The sequence below is a fragment of the Bos grunniens genome, chromosome 9 (genome assembly GCF_055505025.1).
Source record: "Bos grunniens cultivar Pamir isolate PY7600 chromosome 9, Bosgru_T2T1.0, whole genome shotgun sequence".
Classification (NCBI taxonomy): domain Eukaryota; kingdom Metazoa; phylum Chordata; class Mammalia; order Artiodactyla; family Bovidae; genus Bos; species Bos grunniens.
Window position 1 is genome coordinate 81,319,033 of NC_141173.1, and position 15,794 is coordinate 81,334,826.

At 39.4% G+C, this 15,794-nt stretch overlaps 1 protein-coding gene across 17 annotated transcripts in view; it reads right to left on the reverse strand.

Moving 5' to 3' along the window:
* The window catches only part of HIVEP2 (HIVEP zinc finger 2), a 219,239-nt gene that overhangs the window by 158,745 nt on the left and 44,700 nt on the right, over nucleotides 1-15,794 (reverse strand). For 12 of the 17 annotated variants that reach the window (XM_086318113.1, XM_086318114.1, XM_086318124.1 and 9 more), the window contains exon 2: nucleotides 9,156-9,230. The exons of 4 other annotated variants lie outside the window; for them this stretch is intronic. The gene's annotated coding sequence lies outside the window, so the exon portion shown is untranslated. Of the gene's footprint in view, nucleotides 1-9,155; nucleotides 9,234-15,794 lie in introns of all 17 variants that reach the window. One more of the 17 variants, XM_086318108.1, reaches the window with a different exon arrangement.

Consider the following 15,794-nt stretch of genomic DNA (forward strand, 5'->3'; position numbering starts at 1 on the left):
AAAAGTACAAAGAAAGAAAGCGGCGCTCTACGAGACTTCGGAACACACACACAAGTTATGTGATTTACGTGTTAGGTGAGTGCTTGTCTCTTCCAATAGTGTCTACCTGAATGAAGACTGTGAAAGCAAATACTCACCCAACTCATAAAACAATTCTCGTGAAACAACTAGTCCTTTCATTCTCTGTCCCACATCCCTAAACTGGCCAGGGAGGAACAGGAATAATCCAGTAACGAGTAAAGTGGGATCCAGATTGACAAGTGCACAGATTTGGAAACCTGTGACCTTGGGTATGTTAGCTACACGTATGGAGCCTCAGTGGCAATAACAGTAATACTCACATCATCAGGCTAGTTTGGAGATTAAGATACTCATAGGCGTAGTGTACTTGGACTTGCGCCTGGCACATGGAACCCTTCAGTTAAACAGTTGCTATTATTAGTTGCATTAGTATTCCTATTCAGCAAGGGTGTAATTCAAGTTGCCTTGAAATCTGGCCACGTATAATCATGAGAAAAATAACGTATCAGCTAGCTGTCGGGCAGGTAGCTTGCAGACGTAATCTCTGTTGCCCACAACTCTGCCAGGCAAGTGATGCTAACCCCTGTGCCGATGACGGACGTGAGGCTCAGAGGTTTCGTAACCAGCCTGAGTCATAACTAGTAAGTGACACAGCAGGGATTTTAACTCAGGTCTGACTTCAAAGCCTGTACTCCTTCCATCCAACTGAGAAATAGTTGGGGAGCGGTGTGGAAAGAGGAGGGGAGGATCCTCCTGGTCAGTTTTTATTCCACAGCTTGTGAACTATTCCCTTAGGTCAGCCACATAACCTCTCTGTCCCATTTCATCTTCCAGCTGTGATTTTGGGGGGGGGGCAGGATCTGATTTTTGCAGCAAGTCACCCATCTATTATTGATCTACAGGTAATTCTACAGAGAATAATAAAGTTCTCTGTAATCCTATTAAAACTACATTATCCTAAGTGGTCGTTTCTGAGCCATTGATCTTTAGAAATCCACAAGCTCTATATAATATAAATCATGCAAAAATACAAATGCCCAACATCTCATAGTTCACAAGCATTGGCTCAATTAATCAAGATATTCAGCAAGGTGGCTACGTGCCGGTTTCTTAGGTGAAGAAAGAGAGACACAGGTTAAGTCAACTGCTCAGAGTCACACAGTCAGGAAATAGCATACTTAGCACTTGAATATCGAGTTTTTCTGATGACCTATCTCTGTTCTGTCCATTTTACTATATCTGTCTCTGAAAGAATACCAGGATGATCTGCTATGCTGAGAAATACACTAAGGTATGATCTATTATTAGTATTCCCTTCTGTCCTTCATGCACTACCTTTTACTTATGCTATAAAACATAGTTTCAATTAACATCTATGCTGCTCTCCAACATAGCAAAGAGAAAACCAGTCAACAGGATAACTTCCCAAGGCTGGAGTGGCTGGGGTATAGGGTCATGTTTTACTTGTCACAATAGAATTTGAAGTGTCTTAGGGATAGGTGTTCAATAATTTCATCAACTAAAGCTCAAGATAAATATTACTTTATAAAATCCTATGTATATCCCTATTTTGAATAATCGTTTTAAAAAAATGTAGGTGCTCTGAACAAGAGAATGACAACAGATGTTGTGTTTCAGAATAACATTTGTTCAATGTCTACCACGTGGCTTGCACTGTCCTAAGTGCTGTACATTTACTAACTAATGTATTCCTGGCAACATTTCTAGAGGTAGGCACTATCAGTATCCTATGTTACAGTCAAAGAAACTAAGCCACATTAACTTGCCCAAAGGCATAAAGCTAGGTAGTTGCAGAGCAATAACTTGAACCCAGCAATTCTGGCAACCAGAGTTCAGATCTCATGTAATCTTCACAACAACCCCAGGCTCATCATCTTGGAGACTGAAGGTTGTCCCTGATGATTCACTGATAATCAGGAGAAAAATTGGCTTCCCTTGTGGCTCAGCTGGTAAAGAATCCGCCTGCAGTGTGGGAGACCTGGGTTTGATCCCTGGATTGGGAGAGTCACCTGGTGAAAGGAAAGGCTACCCACTCCAGTACTCTGCCCTGGAGAATTCCATGGACTGTATAGTCTATGGGGTTGCAAAGAGCAACACGACTGAGCGACTTTCACTTCACAGAAGAAAAATAAAAGAATCCAATTTAATTGTTTATAATAGCAATCCTGTTCTATGACCAAAATTTACCCCAAGTAATACACCCACCATATTACAATTTAAAAAGTTGTTGGAAAACTAAAATTTATTGCTACATTTTCATTTTAATACTTGAAGTTTGAATTTCTAACCAGTTTGGCTCTCCATGAACAATATCTTTTGACATTTTTTTTCCCACATAATCTTGCATACTTCACATTGCTTTCCACTTATAATCTTAAAATCATTGTGATTCTATTACCCTTTGAAACCTATCTTTTGAAACACAGAAATTTGTAGAGGGATTTCTTCAGGACTTAAATTCTTATCTCTCTTCTTGCCCTCATCAAGCTTATCATCTCCTTATCTTTTTCTGTTCTACTTTCCCTTTCTTGTTGTTTATTTTCCTTGTCACATGACTTAGGGTGTTGTCCAGTACTGTAGCCATCTTCCAAAACTAAAAACTCTTCCATAGGATTCTCAAAGTTGAGTGTGCAGACAACCGACATCATTATCTTCTTAGGTGGGTCCCCAAGTCTACATTTTCAGCAAGCTGCCCTGGTAAGTCATACACATACTGGAATACATTATAGGATTTGCACTCTGCCAATTCCTAGATATAGTCCTTCTAGTGAAGCCTTTTTCATTTAGCAAAATCTCTCTGCTAGTTTTAGGAAAATGTAAACATCACTGAAACTTCAGCTAAGAGCATCATACAATATGCAGGTCAAGAAGCAACAGTTAAAACGACATGGAACAACAAACTGGTTTCAAATCAGGAAAGGTGTACGTCAAGGCTGTATATTGTCACCCTGCTTATTTAATTTATATGCAGAGTACATTATGAGAAATGCTGGACTGGATGAAGCACAAGCTGGAATCAACATTGCCGGGAGAAATATCAATAACCTGATATGCAGATGACACGACGTTTATGGCAGAAAGTGAGGAAGAACTAAAGAGCCTCTTGATGAAAGTGAAAGTGGAGAGTGAAAAAGTTGGCTTAAAACTCAACATTCAGAAAACGAAGATCATGGCATCTGGTCCCATCACTTCCTGGCAGATAGAAGGGGAAACAATGGAAACAGTGACAGACACCATTTTGGGGGGCTCCAAAATCACTGCAGATGGTGACTGCAGCCATGAAATTAAAAGACGCTTGCTCCTTGAAAGAAAAGCTATGACCAACCTAGACAGCATATTAAAAAGCAGAGACATTACTTTGCCAACAAAGGTCCATCTATTCAAAGCTATGGTTTTTCCAATAGTCATATATGGATGAGAGAGCTGGACGATAAAGAAAGTGGAGCACTGAAGAACTGATGCTTTTGAACTGTGGTGTTGGAGAAGACTCTTAAGAGTCCCTTGGACTGCAAGGAGATCCAAACCAGTCCATCCTAAAGGAAATCGGTCCTGAATATTCATTGGAAGGACTGATGCTGAAGCTGAAGCTCCAATCCTTTGGCCACCTGATGCGAAGAGTTGACTCACTTGAAAAGACCCTGATGCTAGGAAAGACTGAAGGTGGGAGGAGAAGGGGACAACAGAGGATGAGATGGTTGGATGGCATCACCAACTCAATGAACATGAGCTTGAGTAAACTCCAGGAGTTGATGATGGAGAGGGAAGCCTGGCGCCCCATGCTGCACTCCATGGGGTCACAAAGAGTCAGACACAACTGAGCGACTGAACTGAACTAAATGTAAATCAAATATTTTAGCACACTCTATTATTTACTTCAATGTGTAGCTATGAGGCAACAATACAAATGAGTGCTGAATCAAATGAGGACTCCAAATGATCCCAATGTAAGTGCTTAAGATGACATGCCCACCCTGTATTGGTGGAGATTACTGATGCAATGTCTTTATTTTCAGCATTTTACTTAAGTGTAAAACCTGACACTTGAGTCCCTATATTTACCCTATCTAAAATCATTTTTATTGAACCAATTAAGAACCAATGACTGGTATGGGGGGAAAACACTCAAACGAAATTTAATGAAGTTACTTAATGAAAAATATTTATTGACTAATGGTCCCAGTGGTAAACAATCTGCCTGCCAATAATGCAGGAGATGCAAGAGGGTTCAATCCCTGGGCTGGGAAGTTCCCTTGAAGAAAGAAATGGCAACCCACTCCAGTATTCTTGCCTGAGAAATCCCACAGACTAAGGAGCCTGGCGGGCTATATAGGGAATGGAGTGCAAAGAGTCAGACACAACTGAGCACACACATGTGCGCATGTGACTAGGAGCACCCACCCCCACCTTAAAGGGGGAGTCCTTGCTCAATGAGCATCTCATACACAATAATGCACTTTGCTTAATTAAGCGTTTGATCATTTTCCACAACACCTTACAAGGAGGTCAACAGGACAAGTATTCTAGTCAATCTCACCACATCACCTAAGCTGTCACATTCCCACACTACTGTTTTCCAGCCTCACAGAGACCCTCAGTTCCTCAGCCCCTCCCTTCCAGAAGTTCAGGACATCTTCTTCCCCATCCTCTCTCCTCCCAGCTCCTCCCTCTCCTCCTCCAGGCTCCTTTCACCATCCTGGCTGGATCCCACTGGGAACCCCTTTGCCCTTGCCCTTGCCAGCATCCTCTGTCACCTCGCCCCTCAGCGTGCTCAACCCCAAACCCTCCTTTAGATCATGGTCCCTTTGGGTCCTGTAGCTCCTCCTTGGAGTGGCTGAGAAACGTCAATTGCTGAGACACAGCTACTTCTGCTGAGCTTTCTGCAGGTCAGGTGAACATAATCACCTCTGAACGCAGGTCAGCTCACGCTTCCTCTAGAGGCAGCTCTAAATGTTCCCAGTTTTCTTCACTATCATCCAGTTTTTACGGACAAATGACTTTGCCTTCTCCTTCACAAAAACCCCAGAGAAAATGGAAGGTACGAACTATTCGGTATAAGTTAGGCCACAAGGGTGGACTGTACCACATGGGGAATATAGCAAATATTTGGTAATAACTGTAAGTGGAGTACAACCTTTAAAATTGTATAGAAATAAAAATAAATAATACATTTTAAGTAAAATAATGAGTTTTTCAAGGAGAAATTTCATCCACGTATAGTTTTTCCCATAAACTTAGTAGTAGACATTCCTATCCCCCCTCCTTTTGCCCCAATCAATCCTTTCTAGAGCTGGGAGCACTCTGGCTGCTCGGGATTCTACTCAATCATTGGTCATCTTTCCTTTACATCATCCACCTTCCTCTCTCCAGTGGCTCTTTCTTGACACAAGTTCACATCTATATAAAAATGCTCTCTGGGTCTCCACCTCTATCAATCTCACTTCTCCCGTGTACAGCCTACAGAACAAAGCAGAGATAATAATTTGCCCTTTATTTAAGAATGGGCTTGAGTCAGGAGCTTTGCATAGATTCTCTCTTTTGTCCCTCACCAAAGGGCTTCAAGTCAATAACTACTGTCTCCATTTAAGAGACCAGGAAACTAAGGATCCCAGAGGTTATGTAAGTGAAGAAGTGAAGTAAAAGTCACTCAGTCGTGTCCGACTCTTTGCGACCCAATGGACTATACAGTCCATGGAATTCTCCAGGCCAGAATACTGGAGTGGGTAGCCTTTCCCTTCTCCAGGGGATCTTTCCAACCCAGGGATCGAACCCAGGTCTCCCGCATTGCAGGCAGATGCTTTAACTTACCTATAACTACACAGGTGATAAATCAGAGAAATACAATTGAAATTCAGGTTCTTTCTGATCCCCAAACCATTTATCCTTCCACAGACCACACATGACCATAGTCACTGCTTTTCTCAAAGGCCTGTTCATCTTCCTGTCTTTCTCTTCCTGGGCAATGCCATCACTATTTACCTTATAGTCCAGCTAGAGTCCTGAAGACTGCCTTCCCTTTCCCTCATCCTTCATGCTGGCTCAGTGACTAGCACTGTTTTCCAAGCTTGAGGGTCCATCATGTGCTCACTGTTCTGAACATCCCAGCATGAGTTCAAACCTTCAGTTTCTTTCTTTTGAAGATTACTGTGTGTGCATGCGTGCTCAGTCGCTTTAGTTGTGTCCGACTCTTTGTGACCCTATGGACTGTAGCCCGCCAGGCTCCTCAATCCATAGGATTCTCCAGGCAAGAATACTGGAGTGGGTAGCCTATCCCTCCTCCAGGGAGTCTTCTCGACCCAGGGATCAATCAAACCGGGGTCTCCTGCATTGCAGGTGGATTCTTTACCATCTGAGCTACCAGGGAAGCCTGAAGATTATTGTAACTGTCTGCAAACTATGTCTTCCAACACAAGCTTGGGTCCTTCTAATTCATTCTCATGATGCTGTCTGATGGTTCCTGGTAAAACGCAAATCTGAATGTGTCTCTCCTCCTTGCCTACAGGATAAAGCTCCAACATGGCAACATGGCATACTGTCCTTGACCTGGTCCCTGCCAAAATTTCCAGATCTTTCCCTCGCGACATCCACTTCTCCTCTTCCTAACCCTGTAGTCCAGCCATAAGAAGGTTTACTTGTTGGTTTTATGTCTTTGGGTCTCCGCATGCCAGGGCTCTGTCTTCCTGGAATGCCTTTCCTTATGCTGTCTTCCAGGCAAACTGCCATTCAGCTTACAAGATGCAGCCCTGGCATTTACTCCCCTCTCAAGCCCCCTGCAGAGCTGACTGATTCCTTTTTATGTCACAGCTGGGTTTTGTGCCTTTTCTCTTATAGCCCATTTCACCACCTATTGGAATATTTTACAGTCTGCACTTTCCTTCTAGAACACTAGTTCCTCAGGAGCAGATACATGCCTGTTCTGTTTTGCATGCTTAAGCCAGCACACAAAAGTAAGTCAAAAGCAGTTGCATATGTTAGTTAATAAATTAAACTGATGTTATGTGGGTATATGTCTTTGGAGCTGCAGATCGTTTATTTTTAAGAGTAAAGCCAAAAAGAATGTTCTAGGCAGAAACAATGGGGGAGATCGAGTATTTCTTTGTATGAAGAAGTGATAAGTGTGGCCCCAAGTCTAAGCTGAAAACATTTTGCTGCCAAGTCCTCAGGCACATAAAATCCTGGGGCCTCATTCCTCCACCACAGGAGGAGAAGGTGATGACAGAGGATGAGATGGTTGGATGGCATCACCGACTCAATGGACATGAGTTTGAGCAAACTCCAGGAGTCAGTGAAGCACAGGGAAGCCTGGCATGCTGCAGTCCATGGGGTCGCAAAGAGTCAGACACAACTGAGTGACTGAAAAGCAACAAGCACCCCCACGGAGCCATCCATGATGCTGGGCTCATGATGATGTTCAGGAATGAAAGGAAAAGAGTAACGATCTGTATTGAAGAGGGTGTTACCTGGATTCCCTAATCTCTGAACCTAGTGTGGATAACCATCCAAATTCGACCTCAAATTTTAAGTGGCACAAAAATCATCTAAGGCTTATTAGAGAATATTCTCAGAGCTAACCAACAGAGAACAGAGCATTTGACTTATCCCACAGATCAGCTAAATTGAATCAAAGCAAAAATAAACATTTTCCAGACTGTTCTATCATTTCCGAAACACAGGGCAGGGACATGGACATATGATAAATAGTTCAGTTGTGAAGTTACCTCTTCAAGTGACAAAACTAACCAAGAGACTGGGGCGGTTGTGGGGGGTGGGGGAACTGATGCAGATGAGTGTGTCTGTGAGGTATGAGTGAGAGAAGGGACTTGAAGTTTCAGAGTTGAGACAGACGCCAGTAACTGTGGGCCGGGAGACTTCATGCGCCGATCACTCCATGCTGCCCCTGGGTCCTCAGAAGACAGGACACCAGCGCACCAGAAAGCACCCCTCCCCACAAAGGGGGAAGCTGATTACAGCTTTCACGAGCCCCCATGTGAAGACTGTGATTCAAAGGCTTTGCCTAGAAGAGGACGGTGGACAGAAGCAGCCGAGGATCCCTAGAGACACACAGAAAAGCAATAACTCTGTCGACATTCCAAAAAGAGAAAAGGAGAGGGGCATTTCCCTTCCAGCAGCATTCTTTCATTGCCTTTTCTTGCTTCTTTTCTGAGGAGAGAAGGGAGGTGGGTGATGGCAGTGAGACCATGTAAAAGACCAGGGGGCAGCAGACACGAACTTCTATCTGGCTTCCCTGCACAAAGGCCTTATTATAAAACACACATAAAAATGTGTGGGCAAGACTTGGAGGGTTGGGCCCCGCATCCCTCCTCCCCCAAACTCACTCTCAAGCACATGCTTTGAATGCATTTGTGTACACACACCCTCCGACAGAACAGGTTCTTCATGTTGCCATGGAGCTGAGAAATCACACTGCTTTTACACTTCCAGCAGCAGAGGTAAGAATCACTACATGATGTTAACTCCGTTTGTATTCCTGCTTTTCAGTTGTTTCTCTTCCTGTTCTCATGAACTTGATTTTTTTTTTTTTTTTTTTTTAGCTTACTCTTTGTAAGATTGCTGCAATGGAAGCTGCTGGCAAACTGATGCTTCCTTTTATCAGCTCAGCATGCAGAAAGTAGAGTGCATTTGTGACTGGGAGCTTCCTCCTCCCTTCCAGCAGAGTTTATGACCTTACTGCATCTTAGGGGAGTTGATCAGAAATGCAAACTAGAAATCAACACTTATTTAGTAAATATTCTGTGAAAGAAATAAAACCTCCTGTAACCAGTAGCTGTCTTTTCTGACAAGATAAATCTGATTATTTCTACTCCAATGGGTACTTCTCAATAGGCCTCAACCATCAAAATCATATGAAAAAAAATTTTGTAAATACAGATAGCCTTCTGCAAGGTCCCCTTGGGTTTCATTTCAAAGCTCAGCTATTACCTTACTGTGTAAAAGTCAAATAAAAGAATCTAAAAGAACACAACATGATTTGCTAATGCAACCTCAATATTCATGCCACCCCTCCTTTTGGAGTTTTGCATCTCACAAGAAATGGTGATTTGACTTCTACAAAATCAAGTGCCAAGGAGTTCAAGAAAATCATTTTGATTTCCTACCTGGAAATCTGCTTTCGGTCCTAGTCACACATCCTCACGATCTTGAGTCTCAGTTTCTCAGGTAAGTTCGCCAATCTGCTGACAAGAAGTTTCGTGTTATGACTTCTCCTTCCACAGTGCACACATTAAGACGTAACTATGAAAGTGACCTTAAGTACTAACCAGAGCAGCAAAACCAAATCTATTGGTTTGAAGAAAGAATGTAAACACGTGGAGGTGAGAGAGGCCAAAATGTCAGGCGATGAATGTGGCACCAAGCTACGTACATGGGATATCAGATGGCTAAGCAAAATACAATTTTAAAAGTTTAAAATCAGCTTGCCAGCAACAAAATAAAGATTGGATGATAACCCCCAAAATAAAATAAATATCCATGCCTCCATACCAAAAATAAATAAATCATGTAGGTACTCCCTCCCTCCAAGCTTAATTATTCTCCCTTTAATGCGGGCTGACTTCCAATGAACAGAATATGGAAAGAGAAAAGTCATAACTTTACAGTGGAAACCCTAGCAGACTATCCCTTAACTAAGCGATCAAGGTTAGCATCACTGGTGACCAGTTATGTTGATAGGACACAACTGATAATACAATGCAACGAGGAGGGCACCTCTGCAGTCTTCCTCTCCAAACCCATCATTCCAGCCTACAAAATTTCTGGTCCAATACTCTTCGAAAATATCCATCCCTTCAGAAACAAGTGGAGTATGCCATGGTATGCTACTCTGTTATTACATATCGTATTGCATTTGTATTCTGTAGATTATATTAAATCTTTTAAAAATGAGCACCCAATTAATACCAAATGAAGTTTTCAGGAAACCCAGACAAGTCTTTAAAACCACTAACCAAGCACTCAAACGGACTAGCCTGTTTAGGTAGTCATTTTGTTTAAATAGTCATTTTCCCTTTTCTTTAATTCTAATGTTTCCACAGCACGTCAGAATGACAGCTCCAACTGCTGGAGACCTCAGGTTTTTCCTCGCCACAAATAGTATGTATATTTTCACTATGACTAGTAACAACGTGCCTGTTATTGGTGATCCTGGTAATTATTTAAATAGGCTGACTCTACATTGATCTCAATGGCACAATACTGTCGACAGTCAATGTTAGCCAGTCACAGGGCCTCGTAAGCGCCCTAGCCAGACGCCCCAGGCTGCTTGTGGATAGGCATTCCCCAGCCTCTTGGCTCGGTGACAGCAACCGCAACAGCCCACAAGGCGGGTGGAGAACCGATGAATAAAATGATAAATATTTGTGATGAAACAGGAAGTTGGGGAGGGGGAGAGGGATGGAATATCTCAACTACTGAACTACTGAAGCTACTTTGGAAATTTAACAGTATTCCCTTGTTGTAAAACTGGGAGCAGTACACAGATAGATCTTTTCTCTCGTGTTTTCCTCTTTATTGTAAATAATTTACAAAATTACTACTGTACAATACAACATCCACCCAGGCACAGGATTTAAGACTTTGAGCCACTGAACTATAAGTGCTATACACTGAATGAATGCTTCAAATTGTCCTTTGAAAATGATTCAAACAATGATGTGAAAATATAATTTTTTTCAGGCCAGAAAACACTTTTAATAGATTGTCCCTTACTATTGATTGAATATATAATTTAAATGATTATTTAATAAGTTCAATCTCTCATTTATGCCACTTAGTACCAACAATAGTAATAATTTACAGGCTCAGGGGCATTCTTGTCAAGAGTAAATACAAGAAATTTTGAAATAAAATAGTGCTTCATTTTATAGAGGGCTAAGACTGAGATGGGGGAGCCTGGTGGGCTGCTGTCTGTGGGGTCGCACAGAGTCGGACCCGACTGAAGCAACTTAGCAGCAGCAGCAGAAAGACTGAGATACTTCACTTGTACAGAGTCTCCATACTCAAGCAGATGATTCAAGTCATTCCCATTTTCTCACATACTGATTCTGATATCCAACACCAATTTAAAGAACAAAACAAAAGAGAGCTCAAATATGGGGGGCACACTTTGGGGCTCGCTTTTTAAAGATAGTGTTATCAACCAACAATACCTTCTTAGAGTTCACAGTATTCTCTCTTTCATCTATTCTAAGAGAGGAGTGAAAACTCCTCTGTTGCTTTCTTGCTGATTATTCCACCAAAAAAGTTAAAAAAAATTACCAAAACTAAAGCACATCTCTGTGACAATTTGCTACTTCAAATGGTTCTCTGAGCCTCTCTTTCACTGATTGGTCATTTTGTTACACAGTAAGGAAACAGGATGATGGCCGGCTGCTGGGGAATGAGGAGAGAAGCAAGAATGGAGCAAGACATACAAGCTTTGAAGACTAGATATAAATATAAGCACTTATATCAATACAAAATGCGAGCTTCTCGCAGTTTTTAGACTTAGAATATCAATTCATCTGCTAGAATTTCAACTGATGTATTCGACAAGTACCCTCAAAATGCTGAATTAGGAAATTAGAGAGATGAGTTCGAAGACACATGTTCTACTTTTGTTTTCCATCTGTTATACTGATCATTCCCAAGTATGATTTATCAATCCTTTTTATGCCAGAATATCCCTTTGATTCTCCTTAAAAATAATGTCATGGAAAACTTAGTAAATAACATTTGAAAATAATACTGGAGTCGAAGGTCACAGAGTCACATATACTTTCCTTCAATAATAGATATATATTTCTGTAAATCTATTGTTCAGCATGGGCAATGGGACAGCAAACTTAAATGAAAAAATAAAACCTATGAGAAAATACAGTAGGTGCAGGATCAGAGATGAACGTCGCATTTCATTCCAAACACTATCAGAACTGACAAAGTTCCCTTTAGTGTACTTAGATCTAAATAGTAAGTCACTATTGATATTAGTCCTATCCTGTTTGTGAATGAAAATAAGACAACCCAAAGAAACTGATCATGTGATTAAAGAGGATAAATTGCCCTTTCTTACCCCACAAAAGAAAAAGGAAGTTCCACAGTAAGAACATCTTTACCAATACTGAAAATATTAAAAATGTAAAACCAAACCTACAATATTCTGTAAGCATAATTTATTATTTATTTGTTCTCATCTGTCAATCCTAACTTGCCTCAAACTTTATTCTCAGTCTTTCTAATTGAATTGGTTCGATTTCACATCCCACCCCATTATTTATCAGTTAAGTAACCATGGGTAAACTGTGGTTTTCATATCTACTGACCCAGGATAAGAGTAGGCTGATATGTCATAAAGACACAACCGGCATGACTCTTTCTCCTCCATGACACATTAAAACTGACTTAATTACTGTTTTGATGATTTTGTTTGCCCATTATTATATAATACTTTTTTTGCTGTTGTTCCTATTGCCATTTTCTTAATTGTTTGGGGTTTGATTTTGTAGATCTTTTTCTTCTCTTGTATTTCTTGACTGTATAAGTCCCTTTACCATTTGTTGTAAAGCTGATTTGGTGGTACTGAATTCTCTTAACTTTTGCTTGTCTGAAAAGCTGTTGATTTCTCCATCAATTTTGAATGAGATCCTTGCTGGGTAGAGTAATCTTGGCTGTAGATTTTTCCCTTTCAGTATATATATATCCTGCCATTCCCTTCTGGCCTGCAGAGTTCCTGCAGAAAGATCAGCTGTTAAACGTGTGGGGTTTCCCTTGTATGTTACTTGTTGCTTCTCCCTTGCTACTGTTAATATTCTCTGTGTTTAATCTTTGTTAGTTTGATTAGTATGTGTCTTGGCATGTTTCTCGCTGGGTTTATCCTGTATGGAACTCTTTGCGCCTCTTGGACTTGATTGACTATTTCCTTTTCCATGTTGGGGAAATTTTCAACGATAATCTCTTCAAAAATTTTCTCATACTCTTTCTTTTTCTCTTCTTCTTCTGGGACCCCTATAATTCGAATGTTGGTGTGTTTGATATTGTCCCAGAGGTCTCTGAGACTATCCTCAGTTCTTTTCATTCTTTTTACTTTATTCTGCTCTTCAGAAGTTATTTCCACCATTTTATCTTCCAGTTCACTGATTCGTTCTTCTGCTTCAGATATTATGTTATTGATTCCTTCTAGAGATTTTTAATTTCAGTAATTGTGTTGTTCATCTCTGTATGTTTGTAATTTAATTCTTCCAGGTCTTTGTTAATTGATTCCTGCATTTTCTCCATTCTGTTTTCAAGATTTTTAATCATCTTTACTGTCACTATTCTGAATTCTTTTTGAGGTAGTTTGCCTATTTCCTCTTCATTTATTTGAACTTCTGTGTTTTTAGTTTGTTCCTTCATTTGTGCAGTATTTCTCTGCTTTTTCATTATTTTTTTTTTTACACTTATTGTATTTGAGGTCTCCTTTTCCCAGGCTTCAAGGTTGAATTCTTTCTTCCTTTTGGTTTCTGCCCCCCTAAGGTTGGTGCAGTGGTTTGTGTAAGCTTCGTATAGGGTGAGATTTCTGCTAAGTTTTTTTTTGTTTGTTTTTATTATATACTACTTTTGATACAAAAATTTGTCTTCTAAAATTAATTAAAGGAAACAACCTTTCATTAGCTTTTTAAAATCTTCCTCCTTGTATGAAATAATGGGAGATTATTGAACCTCTATTTCTAAATCAGTTGAGAAATGTACTGCTCAACTACTATCCATAAACTAAATATGTACCAGATGACTGAGATTATTTTTAAATGAATACAAGATCAATTAAACCAATGAAAAGAAAATGATGAAATGCTTTATAAATCCTAAAGTATACCCCAGATACACAATAGGATCTGAACCTCAAAAGAAGAATACTAACAACAAGGCACAATATAGATAATTAATAAGAGGCCACTAGAGGAGCCCCTGGTGGTCCAGTAGTTAGCTTTCACTGCTGAGGGTCCAGGTTCAATCACTGATTAGGGAAACTAACATCCTGCAAGTAGAGCAGTGCAGGCAAAAATTACCAAAAATTAATTAATTAATTAAAAAGTAAAAATGGAGAAAAAGTTTTTAGAGACTGATAAAGTGATTCTCACAAAGGACCAATGATCTGAAGAAACATTTCCGAAATTATATTTAAATTTTAATATTCAGACATTGGAAGAACACATCATAAATGTTCAAAAACATATGGAAAAACTGATTTCTAAACAGAGTATTTTTAAAGTGTTTTATAAATATGATACAATTTTTTGCTATTAAAATCTGAAGTTAAATGTATTTCTTTATTTACCAGTCCTTCACTATATTCAGGCCTTAAATGTAATTTTCATCTACCTCCTAAACACTCATCTGTAAATCTACATTTATCTATAGATATAAGAAATATGATTTGTTAGATCCTCTAAATATTAAAAATAAAAACTGATAAATGCCCTCTTGCTGATCATTGTATGATTCTAAAATATACATGTCTATAAGAATCCAATTGGCTTAACAGGAGACCAAGAAGCAAGATGAATAAGCAGAGAACTGCACTATTTAAAAATTATCTTTATGAGTATAATTTTTAAATAATTTTTGAAACATTCATCAAATACTAATCAGAAGTAGATAAACCAGATAAAACTAAGCTAAAATTATTAAACTTACAAAATAAAAAAAAACAAAATTAAATTTTAAAAATATTAGAACCAAGTATAAAGTGACAAGTATTAGTATTTGTAATGTATAAAGAGTTCATAGAAATTTATTTTTAAAAAACCTAGGAAATAAATTAGAAAATAGGACAAACCAATTCAGAAAAAGAAATATAACTAATAAAGAAGCTTCACTAATTATTAAAGAAATACAAACCAAAACAACAATGCAGGCAAGACTTTCACTTTCGCACAGCTATGATGAAAATGGGAAGTGACCTGAAAATAGGGATCATGTATAATAAAAATATTCAAGTACTTCAACAAATAAAATTGTGAATATTCAGAAATAGGAGAATTTTAAGGAAACAGTGACCATTAAAATAAATCAAAATTATATGGCCATTAAAAGAGTACAGAAATGAGCAAAATGGAAAGTTTATGTTTTGAAAATAAGGGCTACATCAATATCATGATTATAACCATTTCAAATGTGTGAATTTGAGCAAAGATCAGGAACATACAAGAAAAAATTAAAAATCAGATCAACAGATTATAAAAGGTGATCAGATAGTTATGTCTTTTATTTATTTGTGTCATAATAGTGCATGTGGGATAAAATTTAAAGCTTGACAAGAACAAAAGAACACATTAATCTAATGAGTCCCTAAATAAAATCTCCCAAATGCATCAGTCAGTACCTACCACGAGACAACGACTATTCCCCCAGACAAGTTCACCAACGGCTGGATCTCTGTACCCAAAGCAAGTCTCAAAATTTTATACAAAATGAGACCATGAAGGATCCACAGCACATGCCCTCTGAGCCATTAATCCACACCCAGACCTTTAAATATTTACTATATAGCTTGTGATGTTAGGAATGGTTCACTGTTATCCTTTTAACTGTATCACATCCATTATTTCTACAGGAGTTCATGACATGCTACCAAATCACGTTGTTTGAATACAGGCAGTTCTCAACTTACAAACACCTGACTGAGGAAAACCAAAAATAAAACCAGCTGCTGCTGTCCCCGGGCTGTCGCCTTCTAACACTACCAGAGGTCTTGCTGATACTCCCAGAGAGACTCAGCTGTT